At 35.1% G+C, this 17,058-nt stretch overlaps 1 pseudogene; it reads left to right on the top strand.

Annotated features, from left to right (window-relative positions):
- The first annotated feature begins 2,819 nt into the window (after positions 1–2,819).
- The window catches only part of LOC132755483 (trichohyalin-like), a 45,083-nt pseudogene continuing 30,844 nt past the window's right edge, over positions 2,820–17,058 (top strand).

Raw genomic sequence — 17,058 nt, 5'->3', positions numbered from 1 at the left:
TTCATGACTAGTAGGTCTAATACTTTTTGAGCTATGTACGACAAAATTTGAAAATTGCAAATTTTTACTATTAAAGTCAACATGGTTAATGGCAATATCTGACAAAACAGAATAAATCCACAAGCGAACATGCTGATCAACATTCCTGTAAAGTTTCATGACCCTAGGTCCAATACTTTTTGAGCTACATGCCTTTCTTTTGTTCTCTATTGTTCTTTTAGCCAGTAGCTTCATAAGAGGTTACTGAAGGAAATTTACTGTTACCTATTGTTCCCAAAGCACGCAAGTATCTATATGTATGGACGGACGGACAAGGGTAAATCTAACAAAAATCGCTTGATGACTGTAAAAGTGCTAGATTTACCTATTTGGATTTGTTTGGATATCTTTTTATACAACATATTTGATCCCAAAGTCCATTACATGCAGAATTTTAGTTGCCATGGCAAGAAAAAGGTCTACAGGCTTGTAATACATGTTTGTGATGACGAGGAATCATAAGTATATCTCTTTAGTAGTGGAGACAGACTTTTATTACAGCTCCATAGTGAAGAGATAAAACATTTTTTTGTAAAATTGATGTATATTATAAGGAGCATGTATTTGACGTTTGAGGTAAATTACTATATAAATAAATAAGTTATAGTATAATGTAATAGTTTTTAAGGTTGTCTTAGTTGTTTGGTTTTACGATGCACCAGTTCAGTTGAGGTCATACCCAAACAGGAAAGCTTATTTTGGCTAATCTGGGGTGTTAAAATTTTCAAAGTAAGTTGAAACCATCTCACATGATGAACTAGGAGATGTATAGAGCCAAGTAATGCGAACCCAATCAGCCGTTTCTTACAATCACACAGTGATGAACGGTGGCAGCAATTCCAATGCCCCAACCCTTAAGGGCAACAACTTAACTATAAGGGGCCAATTTTTTAAAGTTTAGATGGGAAGTAATTATCTAGGGTTATAAACCTTACAATATCATGAAATGGGTGAATCCCCCAAGAATCGAAAAAGTAAGAGCAATTTTATTGCACAAAAACTAGAAACCTATGCTGACATAAACGGAAAAATCATTTAAATTTTAGACACATTATATTCCAAAAACTGACAGGTATGATGATGTCTTTTAGTATATCGCTGCCAAACTATGAAATGAATATCCAAAAGATCTTCTGTTAATCAGTTTCGCTTGACATGATGGAGTAAATTGCCCCTGAGTGTCGGGCGAGTGACTTGCCATAAAAATCATTGATTTCCCATAGCAACCAGTGACTTCCTCAGCAAACATTGTCTTTCCATAGCAACTATAGTGACTTCCCGTACCAAACATTGACTCACATAGTAACCATTGACTGTACATAGCGACCAGAGACGCAGTTAACATTAAATAACTTGCAACCAGTCATTTCCTTAGCAAACATTGACTTTCAATAGCAACCAGTGACTTCCCAAAGCAACAAGTGACTTCCCCTAGCAACCATTGACTCACATTGTAGCCATTGACTTCCAGAACGACAAAAGACGTACCCCTTTAACACTAAATGACTTTCCATACAAACATACATTTGTAGTATTTTCATATATAGTCATGCACGAATTTATTGAGTAGAAGAAAAATCGCGTAAAATTGAGATTCTGATACCAACAATATATACACTTAACGTGTTTACATGAGAAAAAAAAGTCAGTCATGTAGAGCATAGTCAATATCTTCCTTACGAACGGTCGTAGCATAGTCAAGTTGGGTATCAAACGGAATATTTTGGGACGTTCTTTCGAGGGCTTATGCTTCCATAGTGTACGTGAATAAAAGTTTTCAAAAGTAAGGCACTTATAGCTGCAGTTACGGGTGTAATGTTCTAAATGGAACCAGACCCTTAAAGGGATTGTTTGATAACACAGACCCGAAGGATATAGTTCCTAGCTTTTAATTTTTACTGTACAAGTGTATTATAAGAACTAATTAAAGTTCTACAAGTACAAGAGATTATACACAGTAGGCGGGGCTTATCATAACTGACAGCAGCATACTACAACGGGTACCTATGCTACATCACTATTTCTAGTTTACTGATAGATCTACTGATGGGGCTATTTTTACTAGACTAATTTTCTCAGTATCATGTATATATATGCCTCTACATATTGACCAAGACCGAGTACAATGTATTAAGAGAGACAATAATTGTAGTATTTAGAGTGGCAGTGTTTATAAGAGGAAGCTTAGCAGGGATCCAGACTCTAATTAACAAGTGTTTTAGTGACCTATAATTATCTTAAGCCAGTTTTTCTCATAGCATTACTGTAGTCTTTTTATATAAGAACATTCAATAGACCAGAGCAAGGCACCATGCAGACACTTGGGTTCTGGGGTTCCAAATATATAAATATATCGTGTATATTTGTCAATCTGAGCAAATATCATATTAGGCTATAATTATTCAAATATCATTTTTAACGTCAAATGTGTACAGTAGGCTAGATTATCTAGACGTTGAAATATGTTGTTCTTTTTTTTGTTTGTTTTAAAACTGTATTTAATCGACAATTTGGAATTATGCGTTTTTAGATCCAAACCCCAATGAAGTTTATGTAAAAAGTTTCTTTTCATTATTTATTTTATTTTGAGCATGTACTAAAACTATCCCTTTGTACTAAATATCACAAGTAAGACGACCTCGTATGGACAAAAATTAGTCATGCTAGACCTAAATGTCACGTTTTTCCATGGTAACCAAAACTATTTACTTCCGTTTACAGTATTCGGATACTTCGCGTAATATCGTTAAAAATACATGCATTGATGTTTAAAATATAACAATTCTGTCCTCGAATATATTATCTTCATTGTATGAACATTTATGTAGACAAACCGTTTTTTGGCTTTGAAGTGTGATGTTTAGTTCATACAACAACCAAATTTAAACACAAACGTGGTGTTACACACATGTCAGAGGTATTCCAATTAAGAAACTTCCGGTTAAATATAAACAATTTAATTCTAATTAAAATACGACATTTCGGAATCATGTGAAGTTATGTTTATTTTTCGTTGAGAAGAAATTGAATCTTTCTTTTCAAATTGCATCTCGCCTTGTTAACAAAGTTCTTCTTGAGGATTCAGAGCTCCTGTTACCAGAAACAACGATACTTCTCAAAATCCAGGTAGCAACCGAAAAACATGCAACTATTCATTTATTTTTGTGTTTTTTTTTATAAGTTTTGTTTTTCTCTTTACATCAGATTACATAAAAAGTCTGCAAGAATCATAGTAAATAAAAGCACATAGCTCGATTTGGTCGTGCTAGCCTAACTAAACTATATAAATTAGGCCCCCACGTTTACATGTTTAAACGCATTCCATAAATGTTTATGATTATTTTAATCTTTGAGAAAAGAAACAATAACAATTGTAAATATATTCCTAATCTTTCAAAAAAGAAACAATAACAATTGTAAATATATTCCTAAGATTGAATAAAACACCGAAAAACATACTTGAGTTGAAGTAAACGCAAAAAAATAAGTATTTCTATACATCGTACATCAATGATAGAAAGTAAGAAGAGGTTGGATAGGTCAAAGAAGAGATATAGACAAAAAGTCTGGCCAGCTACATTTCGCCTCTTCAACTCAAACCTCTCCAGTTACGGTGGCCGTGACCGGCACAGCCTTGGATATCACTAGTGGGTTCTTGTAGCTGGGCCCCTAATGGCGGATTAGAATGTGAGGGATGATAACCCTTGCTTGAAGGATACCAAGTCAGGGGCCTCTGCAACAGGGGCAGGTAGGCTGTTCCAGGCTCTGTAATGTACGAGGGAAGAAGGAGTTCTTGTAGTACGATGTAGATGTGGATGGTAGATGGAACTTCTTGGAGTGGTTACCTTTAGTGTGGCTCGGGGCAGGGGTGATGTAATCGCTGACTGGTATGTCCACAAAGTCATTGGTGATCTTGAACATCATGGTCAGCTGGGCTTTGGTTCGTAGTGACTCTAATGTCTCCCACCCCAAGTGTTGGATCATGGAGGATACGCTGCTGGTGTTGTGGTAACGGTTCGTCACATATCTTGTAGCACTCCATCTTGACCATCTCGAGCAATATTCAAGGCCTGGTTGCACAAGTGACATGTAGGCTGTGCTCTTGACCTGTTCGTTGTTGATGCGCAGGTTGCGTCGAAGGAAGCCAAGTGTACTGTTGGCCTTCTAAGTTGTTCACAATCTTGTCAATGTGTTGGTTCCAGGAGAGGTTTCCAGACATATGGACTCCGAAGTACTTGGTTGTCGAATCTATTTCGAGTGTATGGTCCTTCAAGGAGTACGAGTATATGATGGGGTTCCTCTCCCTGTGGACCCTGATTATGCTGCACTTCTCTGGGTGGAAACTCATGCCCCAGCTTTTTTCCAACAATGTCAGCTTCTTCAGATCATCCTGTAAAATGTGGCAGTCCTCTTCAGTGGAGATTTCCCGGTATACCACACAGTCGTCCGCAGAGAGCCTGGCCTTGGACTTGACATGAATTGGCAGCAGGTCGTTGATGAAGACCAGGAAGAGTATGGGTCCGAGCACGCTTCCCTGGGGGACTCCGCTGATAACGCGTGCTGGGTCGGACGTTGCTCCATCAACAACTATGCACTGAGTGCGGCCTGTAAGAAACACCTCAATCCACTTCAGGGTATGGTTTCTGATGCCACAATGATGAAGCTTGGCTAGCAGGCGGCTGTGTGGGACGCTGAAGTCCAGTGCTGCGAGGTCATGTTGTTTACGCCAGTCCATGGACTTGGTGAGCTCATCTGTCAGCGTTAGTAGCTGGGTTTCGCAGCTCCGCCTTCTTCTAAATCCATGCTGGCTGTCGGTTAGTATCTTGTGACTGTCCAGATGATTCATTATGTAGCTGACGATGATGTGCTCAGCATCTTGCAGGCTATGCAGGTGAAGGATACCAGTCTATAGTTGCTGGCTTTGAAGCATTACCCTTTCTTAAATATGGCTGATTTGTTGGCTGTTATCCACATCTCAGGTATGCTACCAGATGAGAGGCACTGTTCAGTCATCTCTTTCAGGATGCGCGCAGAGATCATGTCTGGGCCTGCTGCCTTCTTTGGGTTGAGCTTCCTGATTAGTGTAAGCACTCCCTTGATGGTTATCTCTATGTCAGGCATGGTGGGGGATGGTTTGCCCTCAGGATTTTGGATGCTGGATTTGTCCTCCCTAGTGAAAATGGATTGGTATTGGTTGTTTAGGATATTAGCTTTGTTGATTGATTCTGCGTATAACTTGCCCTAAATTAATGTCTTTCAGAGGTGAAACCCTGCAGTTGTCCCTTCTCAACAATTTAATGTAATTTCAGAACTCTTTTTGCTTTGATGGTTGTTCTGAAGCTTGATCTTTGGCATCGATTAGGTCTTCTAAGTATCGCCAATATTCTTGTCATTCTTTCTTTTGAGTTTCTCTTTTGGCCTGATGGTATCGTGCCTATCCTTGAGGGAACCGGTTGATTTGAACTTGGATAGTAGCTTGTTTCTTTTTCGATTTCCTGTAGAAGTATGAATTGCAATACGACAGGAACTTGAAATTCTATTAATATTAACTATACGTGTAATATGCAAAATATACCCCCATATAGTATATACAGTAGGGGGTATTTTTGGATATTCACATTTACATTGGTTATTTAATAGAATTTCAAGTTCCTGAGGCAATACTCACTGATGTTTGGCCCATGCAGTGGAAAGTATGTGAAATTCCTAAATGAAACAATAAATATGCCCAACCCTGCTAAAAAGATGAATTGGACATGCTTTTGTCACATCTGAAAATGTATTGTTATCATCAAGTTTATGAAGTTGAAACAAGCGAATGCAACACATCAAGGAATATATGATGCTGAGCCTTATTTACTAAAGCACCGTTCGGTTGCCTGGATATGACCAATGGCCGAGCTAATGTTTTCCAATATAAGCGGGAGGCCTCATACTGGGTGAAATAGTATTGTAAAGTACCAATTTATTTGTGCTGTTTAAGATGGTTTTAAAATAAAATTTACACATTGTAAACACAGACTAAACAACAGTGAGAAAATATTTTACGGCCACAGTCAAGTACAGTTAGAATTTAGGCATTTTACTTAAATTTACCCGACTCAGAAATTAACATGTCCCCTGACAACCGCTACATGAAAATCTTTTAGTCCGCCGGCAAAAAGTCCCGAGTCCGGCAAGTCGGGCATAGTTATTCTGCATCCCTGTTGCTGTCTTTGAATATTTATCAGTGCAACTCAAAGAACATCGAAGATGCTGCCAATATTTAATGCACGTAAATAAACACGGTTGCTATGACCTAGCGTGTAGATTGAGATTGGCGAACAGCATAGTCTATGTAATTGATTATTATCATTATGTCATGATGATTGGTTAATTGCAATCGATTAGCGGTACAGTTTTTTTCTGCTGTCATATGTTTACATGTTTCGTATCAGCAGTATCAAAATTCAAATCAAGTTAACATTGTAACACCCGGATGTACCGGAGATCATGGTTAAAATTTATTGAGTCATTGACAGGTGCAGTTTTTAAGAGGAATCTAATACATGATGTAGGTCAAAGAAAACCATGGTAAAGCCATTTTCACTTTAATATTCAAAGGTGAAGAAGTTATTTCTTGTTTTGATTTACAATATACATGTAGTGCAGTATAGCAGGTAAGGGTCCAACCGCTTTAACACTTGTGTAAATGTTTACACAAAAAATCACTACATGTATATATGTGTACCAATTTCATTAACTAAGTAATCAGCGTGTTCTGTGTGTCACTACATGACTAAACGGTAGTAAAGAGAGTGATCTGATTGTTTCTCAGTATATGATTGATAATTTGCAAGTGAATTTCTGGTTTATAAAGTTGGCATTTTTTTAAGATTTTGGTTATTTTTATAAAAAAATTTTACAAAATTTTCTCTTTCAATCTTATGACTTTCCTATACAGGTAATATAACTACCAAATGCTATCATATTTTTTTATAGTGTTATATCATACAAGTTTTTGTCTATTATAGCAGGACATTAATTCAAGATGGAGTAAATCTTAAAGTGTTATATTATATATATATTTCATACATATCTCATGCAGCAGGTCATGTGTGGTTAGATTTAAATTCATATTAATTTGTTTTGTACCACCCAACTTTTGACTTAATGCCTTGAAACCTGCTTCATGCAAAAGAACATAACTTTGTCATGGATTTCAGTTTAGCGCGGAGGAAGGTAGTCTAGTATAGGTAACTCTCCAGGAAACTACCCTCCTATATGACTGAAATACTGTAGGGAAAAGGCGTAAAATGAAACAAACAAACAAATTATAACAAAAGTGTGTTCCTTTTGAAAATTGATACTGTGTGCCATATGTACCCATTATAATTTTGACCACTTGTTAATGACTGTCAGCAGTACGTTTTTAGTATGGAACTCAAGATGTTTTCAGACCTATAGATTTGGACAACAGAAATCTTTCTTGATAGTTAGTTATTTTTGCCTATAACTTTCTGGTTTTGTGCATCATAATATGCATGACATTGTGTATAATCATACAAAAATGGCTTTCAAACAATATGGACCTTGGATCTTTTGTTATATTTCTTTTTCAGAAGCTCAAGTTTTACAAGTTGAAAACCATGACCTGTTAAAGGGTATATCTTACCCAAAACTGCTAGTTTTCAAAACTGGGTTGTTAATAAATAAATATATAAACCGACCTGATGTTTTGATGTGTTGGTACCCCACTTTAAACCTTTTAACCCATTACTTCATATACACACCTTTAAACGCCTTTTTCACCCCCCCCCCTTTTTTCGTTGTCTCAAATGATGAAAAAATGCCTTATTTAGGCCCCCAACACTTGTTTTTGTTTGAGAAATGTTGTTAAAAAAAGTGACCTCTTTTTCGACGCGGCCCCCCAACCAAAAGATACATTAGGGGGTTGCCAGAAGGGGGGTGTGCCCCCTTCTGTTTGGGGGGGTTTGAAGGGGGGCAGAGTCCCCCTCATCGCCAAGAAAATTTTGGACTTGTGAGAGGCTGTAAATGACCCCAGATTGATCATAAGGTAACGTGTAACCAACGCTGAAAAGCATTTGACTCTATCTCAATCCATTGAGAAGTTGCAGCACTTTGAAATCAATTTTGATGGAAAAAATCAAAGCAAAATAGTGATTTTTGGCAATTTTGAGATGTCCCCTCGTTGCCATGGTAACAGAAAATTTAAGCCTGAGCATGCTTTTGCAAGGGCAATGGTCCAGTCAACATTTGTGCCAAGTTTGATTAGTGTTGAAGCAGTTTTTATTGTATTATAGCAATTTGAACTTGTAACGGGAGACTTTTCAATGAAAACAGCCATTTTTCACAAAATGCTCATGAAGTAATGGGTTAATGAAAAAAAAATTAAAAATTCTACAAAACAACAATTTTTCTTCAAAATTATATGTTAGGCCATGTTTTAACATGGAAAAACGCGATTTTGGGTAATTTCAGGTATTTTCATCATTTTCTGTTAATGACAAAAATAAAAAAAATCTACAAAATAACAAATTTTCTTCAAAATTATATGTAAGGCCATGTTTTAACATGAAAAAACGCAATTTTGGGTAATTTCAGGTATTTTCATCATTTTCTGTTAACCCATTACTTCATATACACGCCTTTTAACGCCTTTTTCACCCCCCCTTTTTTTGTTGTCTCAAATGATGAAAAAATGCCTTATTTAGGCCCCCAACACTTGTTTTTGTTTGAGAAATGTTGTTAAAAAAAGTGACCTCTTTTTCGGCTCGGCCCCCCCCCCCCAACCAAAAGATACATTAGGGGTTGCCAGAAGGGGGCGGAGTCCCCCTCATCGCCAAGAAAATTTTGGACTTGTGAGAGGCTGTAAATGACCCCAGATTAATCATAAGGTAACGTGTAACCAACGCTGAAAAGCATTTGACTCTATCTCAATCCATTGAGAAGTTGCAGCACTTTAAAATCAATTTTGATGGAAAAAATCAATGCAAAATAGTGATTTTTGGCAATTTTGAGATGTCCCCTCGTTGCCATGGTAACAGAAAATTTAAGCCTGAGCATGCTTTTGCAAGGGCAATGGTCCAGTCAACATTTGTGCCAAGTTTGATTAGTGTTGAAGCAGTTTTTATAGTATAATAGCAATTTGAACTTGTAACGGGAGACTTTTCAATGAAAACAGCCATTTTTCACAAAATGCTCATGAAGTAATGGGTTAACTTATACTTTCTTCAGAAATAGAGTAAATCAAATAATAACTTTTCATCTTCTTTCAGAATATTGAAAATGAGCAATCAAGGAGGATGGTTGTTGATGTTAGCTTGTCTTACATTGATGATACCAGGTAGCGAAGCACTAAGAACGTCACTGACTGGATTAGCAGCTAATTATGTGGACTTACAGGACTCGTATGATGGTGAAATCATAACTTCTCTAGATAACAATGCCTTCCTTAATACAACTGTAAGACTTTCATCAATATATTTTATAATTTTTCTGTAAATACTGCAAAGAAGAAAGATAGATATTGTTTTTTGTACAAGTAGTTTACTTAACTGGTTTTAAATATTCTGTAGCGAGTCTGCTTAGAAGATAAAAGTTGAGCTGTTATGATCACCGTGGCAGTGTCGTCTTGTTGTCTTGCAAAAACTTAAATGTAGCCAATTTATTACATTTTAAAAGTTATCAACATTAAACTTGTAATATTTGCATATCATGACAAGGTGCAGTTGTTTGACAAGGAACGTAATTCTGAAACCAAGATCTTTGGAGTTATGCCCCTTTTAAGTAAAAAATGCAGTGCTCTTGTTTTCTTATCTGAATACACATAAATTATCTAAGCAATATTTTATGGTTAAAATAACTACTTCTAGTATTACATAATGTACTTTCTTGCATATCAGACTGGTGTTTCCGTTAGTTTTACCCATGTTGGAAATTTTATCTGGCATGGGGGTGTCAGATGAGTTGCATGGTATACAACTGTATCATTGTAGTATGTTTTATTAATAAACTGCTTAAAATGACATCATTTTGGTGTTTTTAACACACCTAGGATGATGTCATTTTGCCGTTCTGAATTCCTACACTATTGTAAGAAGAAAATTAAGGATGAAATGACATAAATTTCCATGGAAAATTGTTTTATTGAGGTATAGAATTTAAAATATGACAAAATGTGGTAGAATATGCATGAAAATAATATATCTGTCTTGTGTTTGTGGTAAAGATTGGAATGTCCATTCCTTGGGTACTGGCCCTAAAGGCGGCAAAACGAAGTCTCATTACAGCTCACTGGACAGGTCCCCTTAGGAGAAATATTCATATCCAAACCGCATTATATGACAGATACAATGTATTATTATTCTTGAAAAATTATAAAGATTTGAGTAGTTTTAAAAAGCAAAGTACTCCTGTTAAGAAAAAAATGTGCTTGTATGTTTTAGGTGCTGTTTGTTGTTGACAACTCTTCAACAATACACTATGGTTCTGACAACTATAGTCTTGTCAGTGGTCCAGTGTATGCAGGACAGGAGATTGTTCCATTTGATGCTCAAACCATACCCAGCAATGGTTCGATCACAGGTGCACCTTTACCTACCATTGCCATGACGATTACTGTGAGTTATTACTTTTTTTCTTTCGTTTTACTTTAAAAGGAACCAATTTTTTCTTCCCAAAAGGTTTAGAAAAAAAAAATAGACGAGAATTCTTATATCGGAACAAGAATAATCCATATTGCATTTATGATTCAGTATGGTTAAGATTAAGCTGTATGAAACTCATTTGCATTAAAGGCACATTATGCCTCAGAAATAAATACAATTTTACTTCCTATTGGCAAAAATGAATTTTATTATGTTTAAATAATGGTTTCAAAGAATGTTAGATGCTTGTTACATGTACCTGAAGAAAATGGCAATAAATGTAAAATAATTTGTAAAGCAAAATGAAAATTAAGTAATACAAAATACATAAATGTACTTATTCACTATAACTGTACTCATAACCATATTGCAACAGATGAAAAAGATGGTTCAGGTAATTGGACAATAAGTAACTTTTTTAATCAACATTAAAAAGCTTTTGATATATAAAAATAAAAGCATTTCTGAGGCATAATGGGCCTTTAACATAAAACTGTGGCATGGTCTGGTCAAGTGGTTAATGCATCAGACTGGCAATCTAAGGATGTTTAGCTGTGTGGGTTCAAACCATGTCAAGGGCAAGCCATTGTTTCCTGTTTCCTTAAGCAAGAAACTTTACTCAGTTCTGGTTGGTTCCTTGAACAGATTTAAGAGTGTGTCTATATATAAAGATTATAGCTTCCCACACAATCAATCTGAAATAAATTCTGAGTGACCTGAGACTATGCCAACTTCATATTTATAAAAACCTGATTTTTATCCATTAAAAATGTACTTAACAGCTGATGTAATGATGTAGTTAGTGTATTGAATTGACTTAACTTTGTTCTTAATTATTTTTCAAATTTTTTTTACAGGCTGATTCAGATGATGAATTTGAGATATACCTTTATGTTGAAAATGATAGTAATGGGGCTGGTAATGTAAAAGCAGAGGTTGACCTAGAGGCTGGTCTGAAGATAGACTATGGTACTCTGACAAACCATACTTTTAATGTAGAAATCAAAATGGTGAATGGCCGCAGAAAGTTTAGCTGGACTTTAGGAAATATGTCAGGTATATAGTCTAGTTTTTATTTTATTCTTAAAGTACATTTAGAAAATCATGATAAAGTTTGACAAGAACTGAGGCAATCTTCATTCACATTGTGGCTTCCAAAAACTTAGATATTTATATTTGATTTATTATGTTGGATATAAGTCAGGTATCATTACCTACAAGGTATTGCTTGTAGACAGGATCATTACCGCCCCCATGGTCGAGGGGTTAGAGTCAATGAGTTCTTATCAGTTACCTCTCTGGTGTGGGTTCTTCCCAGGAGATGCTTTGGTAGTTTAGCGCGGAGGAAGGTAGTCTAGTACTGGTGTAACTCTCCAGAAACGATGGTTAGGAAACTACCCGCCTATATGACTGAAATACTGTTGGGAAAAGGCTTTAAATGAAACAAACAAACAAACATAATTTTACTCCTCAAGTCTTGATGTTTTTTTAATGCTAACACAGATTTTAATATGTAAAAAATAACATGGTAACAAATAATAATAACAAATGTTATATTTTTTACTATATATTAATACATAATTGATTTTTCTTTCATAGTAAATTTGTCCTTACTGCATCCAGTATTTTAATAGTCGAGTTTATCTGTCTCCTGTGACAACTCTGGGTTTTTATACCCCCAAAAACGAAGTTTGGGGGGGTATATAGGAGTCACCCGGTGGTTGGTCAGTCGGTCGGTCGGTCGGTTGGGCGGTCGGGCGGTCGGTCGGTCCAGACGTCCGTTGCATTTTCCTTGTCCGGAGCATAACTTGAAAACTAATGGTTGGAATTCAATATAACTACATACAATGGTCAAGCACATTGAGAGGAAGTGCAGTGCACAAGAACCATAACTCTATCTTGACTAATAACAGAGTTATTGCCCTTTGTTACTTTTCCTTGTCCGGGGCATAACTTGAAAACTACTGGTTGGAATTCAAAACAACTTCATACAATTGTCAAACACAATAAGGGGAAGTGCAGTGCACAAGAACCATAACTCTATCTAAAGTAATTACAGAGTTATTGCCCTTTGTTGCTTTTCCATTGCTTTTTTTTTGTCCGTTGCATTTTCCTTGTCCGGAGCATAACTTGAAGACTAATGGTTGGAATTCAATATAACTACATACAATGGTCAAGCACATTGAGAGGAAGTGCAGTGCGTAAGAAACATAACTCTATCTTGACTAATTACAGAGTTATTGCCCTTTGTTACTTTTCCTTGTCCGGGGCATAACTTGAAAACTACTGGTTGGAATTCAAAACAATTTCATACAATTGTCAAACACAATAAGGGGAAGTGCAGTGCACAAGAACCATAACTCTGTCTAAAGTAATTACAGAGTTATTGCCCTTTGTTGCTTTTCCATTGCCTTCTTTTTTTTGTCCGGACCATAACTTGAAGACTAATGGTTGGAATTCAATATAACTACATACAATGGTCAAGCACATTGAGAGGAAGTGCAGTGCATAAGAACCATAACTCTATCTAAAGTAATTACAGAGTTATTGCCCTTTATTACTTTTCCATTACTTTCTTTTGTCCGGACCACAACTTGAAGACTAATTGTTGCAATTCATTATAACTTCATACAATGGTCCAGCACATTGAGAGGAAGTGCAGTGCACAACAACCATAACTCCATTTTGACTTATTACAGAGTTACTGCCCTTTGTTTCTTTTCCTTGTCCAGAGCATGACTTTAAAACTACTGGTTGGAATTCAAAACAACTTCATACAATGGCCAAGCACAATAAGGGGAAGTGCAGTGCACAAGAACCATAACTCCATCTTGACTAATTACAGAGTTATTGCCCTTTGTTACTTTTCCATTGCTTTCTTTTGTCCGGACCATAACTTGAAGACTTATTGTTGGAATTCATTATAACTTTATACAATGGTCCAGCACATTGAGAGGAAGTGCAGTGCATAAGAACCATAACTCCATCTTGACTAATTACAGAGTTACTGCCCTTTGTTACTTTTCCTTGTCTAGAGCATGACTTGAAAACTACTGGTTGGAATTCAAAATAACTTCATACAATGGTCAAGCACAAGAAGGGGAAGTGCAGTGCACAAGAACCATAACTCCATCTTGACTAATTACAGAGTTATTGCCCTTTGTTACTTTTCCTTGTCCAGAGCATAACTTGAAAACTACTGTTTGGAATTCAGTACAACTTCATACAGTTGTCAAGGACATTAAAAGGAAGTGCAGTGCACAAGAGCCATAACTCCATTTTGACAAAATACAGAGTTACTGCCCTTTGATACTTTTCCTTGTCCAGAGCATAACTTAAAACGTACTGGTTGGAATTCAAAACAACTTCATACAATGGTCAAGCACAATAAGAGGAAGTGCAGTGCACAAGAACTATAACTCTATCTTCAGTATTTATAGAGTTATTGCCCTTTGTTCTTTTTCTTTGTCTTTCTGGACTTATTACAGAGTAATTCAATTAAACTTCATCAATGGCCAACCACATTGAAAGGAAATGCAACATACATGAACCACAATTACCTTTAATTGCCCACAACCATTACTCTATGTTTCAATTCTATTACAAGGTATTCTGTTACTAGTAACATCCTCATTTCCTAAGCAGACTTGTGGGGGTATTAATCACATTTAGTGATAGTTCTAGTTTTGTTTGTTTTAGATCCAAAGTTATTTTTAATTGTTATGTTTTTCAGCCAATGCCAAGGACTCAGAGCTGTTTGAAGCAAAAATTGACAGCAACAATTTAAAATTGAAATACAACTTTTTCGCCTTTTCTGTGACATATACTGAGACCACAAATCCAGTAAGTAGAATGCCTCTTATTAAAATTTCTTTTATATATCTTTTATATATGTATCTATGTTCTACTCTGGGTATTGTTTTAAAGATGTTATTGCTTATAAATGATTTGAAAATTTAAAGATATGCTATGTTCATCTGTTAGCAAACTAATTTTATTGCAGAAATTTATTGAAATATATGGTAATTTTTCTGAATATGTCTTATTTGAATAACAGAATATACAAACTATGTATGGGAAGCTGCATTCCCTATAAAAGGTCAAGTAAAGTTGGTCCTTTCACTACTTTTTATTGTGTCACCTTAAAAAGGCGACATATCAGGGTTACTTTTGTCAACGGCGGCGTTATCAGCGTCGGTGTCTGCATCCCCTAAAGCTTGTCCGGAGCTTAACTCAGTCACTATATGTCTGATTGACTTCAAACTTGGTATGCATGCTTCTTTCAATAATCGAAAGTGCAGTGCACAAGGACTGGTACTCTGCACTTCTTTATTTTTGAGTTATTGCCCTTTGTTTATTTTCATACTTTATTTTTGTCCCGGTCATTTCTCCTCAAGTATAAAAGCTATGGACATGAAACTTCATAGGATGATAGATCGCATTAAGAAAAAAACCAGTGTACAAGAACCAGTACTCTGCACTTCTTATATGTGAGTTATTACCCTTTATTAATTTTCATACTTTATTTTTGTCCAGCCTATTTCTCATAAATTATAAAAGATATGAACTTGAAACTTCATAGAATGATAAATCTTATTAATGAGAAGTGCAGTGTACAGAAACTGCTGCTCTGCACTTATTATTTTTTGAGTTATTGCCCTTTGTTAGTTTTCATTTTTCATTTTTGTCCTGGCTGTTTCTCCTAAACTATATTGTTCACAAGGGGACACATCCGACTCACGGAGTTCTAGTGAAGTGGAAACATGTGGATTTTATATTTACAAAGAGACAATATAGCGATTAAATTACAGTATTTTCAAATATCAAATTTGAGCATAAGATATTTTTAATGTTTGTATAAATGACACATCAGCAATTCCATTAATAGACCTTTCATCCATCATGTTGAGAAAACATTTATCATTCAAGGGATTTGTGAAAATATAAGAGTATTTTAGACTTGCAGAATTTATACATAAACTCAAAAGGACTATTATTTTTCATTTTGTAGAGGTGTCATTGATTCAGTGCAAAGTATATTTGCGATATTTCCATATTGCATGACAATTTACAATACATTGATAATTACAAATAACTATCTGTAATTCATTTTCATACCTTTTTAAATAAGTTTAGCTTTTGGCATCTTTATACTTAAAAGCAATGAATAAAACTTGATTGTAGTTGGCACTGCTGAAAATTTTCTAAAATCTGGCACTGCTGAAAATTTTCTAAAATCACTACTACATTATAGATAAATTTCTCAGCTGTCTTTAGTAAGGGTAATGTTTTTTCAAAGAATGAAAAAGTATATGGAAAGAATAGAAAATTGAATAGTACTGTTTTACATTTGTATAAGTATTGCCCCAGAAATGCTTTTATTTTTATTTCTCAAAAGCTTTTTTTTTTTTTTGAGTATATAAATAGTTTTCAATATGTTACTCATTAGCTAATGTAACCTGAACCATCTTTTCTACTGACGCTTTATAATTTGGAAATTAGTACAGTTATAGTAATTTGCATGGAAGTCAAAAAATCATTTTATTTACATTTTGTTACTTTTATAACAAGTTATTTCACATTTAGCGCTAGTGTCTGCATTCTTCAGGTAACGAACATCTAAAAATGATCTAAAACCATAATTAAAATGTTATAAGATCAATTTTTGCCTTTTTAAAGAAGTGAAAATTTATTTATTTTTATGTTTCTGAGCCATAATGTACCGTTAATGGTTTGCCAGTCAATATTTCCTGAATTCTGATAACTTTATATTATAGACTAGTCAAGAGTTTGGTCCAATGGTTGCTGAAGTCTGTATAGAAAAAGTGGCCATAGAAGAACAGAGTGTAAGTGTAATTTCTTATTTTTATTGGAACATTATTTTACACTTTTTTTTTTAATTCCCAAATTACTTTTTTTTTGTAGTTTTTTAAAATTTTATATAGCATGTAAATGATGTAAATAAACAACAACATTATCCTGCAAGCAGCACTTTTTGGTTTATCTTTGAATAATGGTTACAGTTGGTTACTGAAAATATCAAAGAGATTGTACTCATTTTAGGCATACCTGTACATGATTATTGGGAGAAGGAACAGATTTAGGACAAGGCATTTAATTAAGTGATCCAATATTTAGACTATAGTTATGCCCCTTTTTGACATGGGAAATAATAAAACTTTTAATTGTATAAATTAAAACTGATTTATTACATGCTTTTTGGTAGTATATAGAAAATATCAGTGAAATAAAGAACTGATAATTCATTGTTTGAAACAGTGAAATTATCAATTTGATAATTTTCACTGTTTTGAATTTAAGCCTGTTACGTTATTTCAGTGAAATGCCAGTGTGCACAGTACTGGAAACC

This window comes from Ruditapes philippinarum, unplaced genomic scaffold (assembly GCF_026571515.1).
Source record: "Ruditapes philippinarum isolate M1 unplaced genomic scaffold, ASM2657151v2 ctg219_1_1_1_1, whole genome shotgun sequence".
Lineage (NCBI taxonomy): Eukaryota > Metazoa > Mollusca > Bivalvia > Venerida > Veneridae > Ruditapes > Ruditapes philippinarum.
This window is presented reverse-complemented; position numbering and strand designations above follow the sequence as displayed.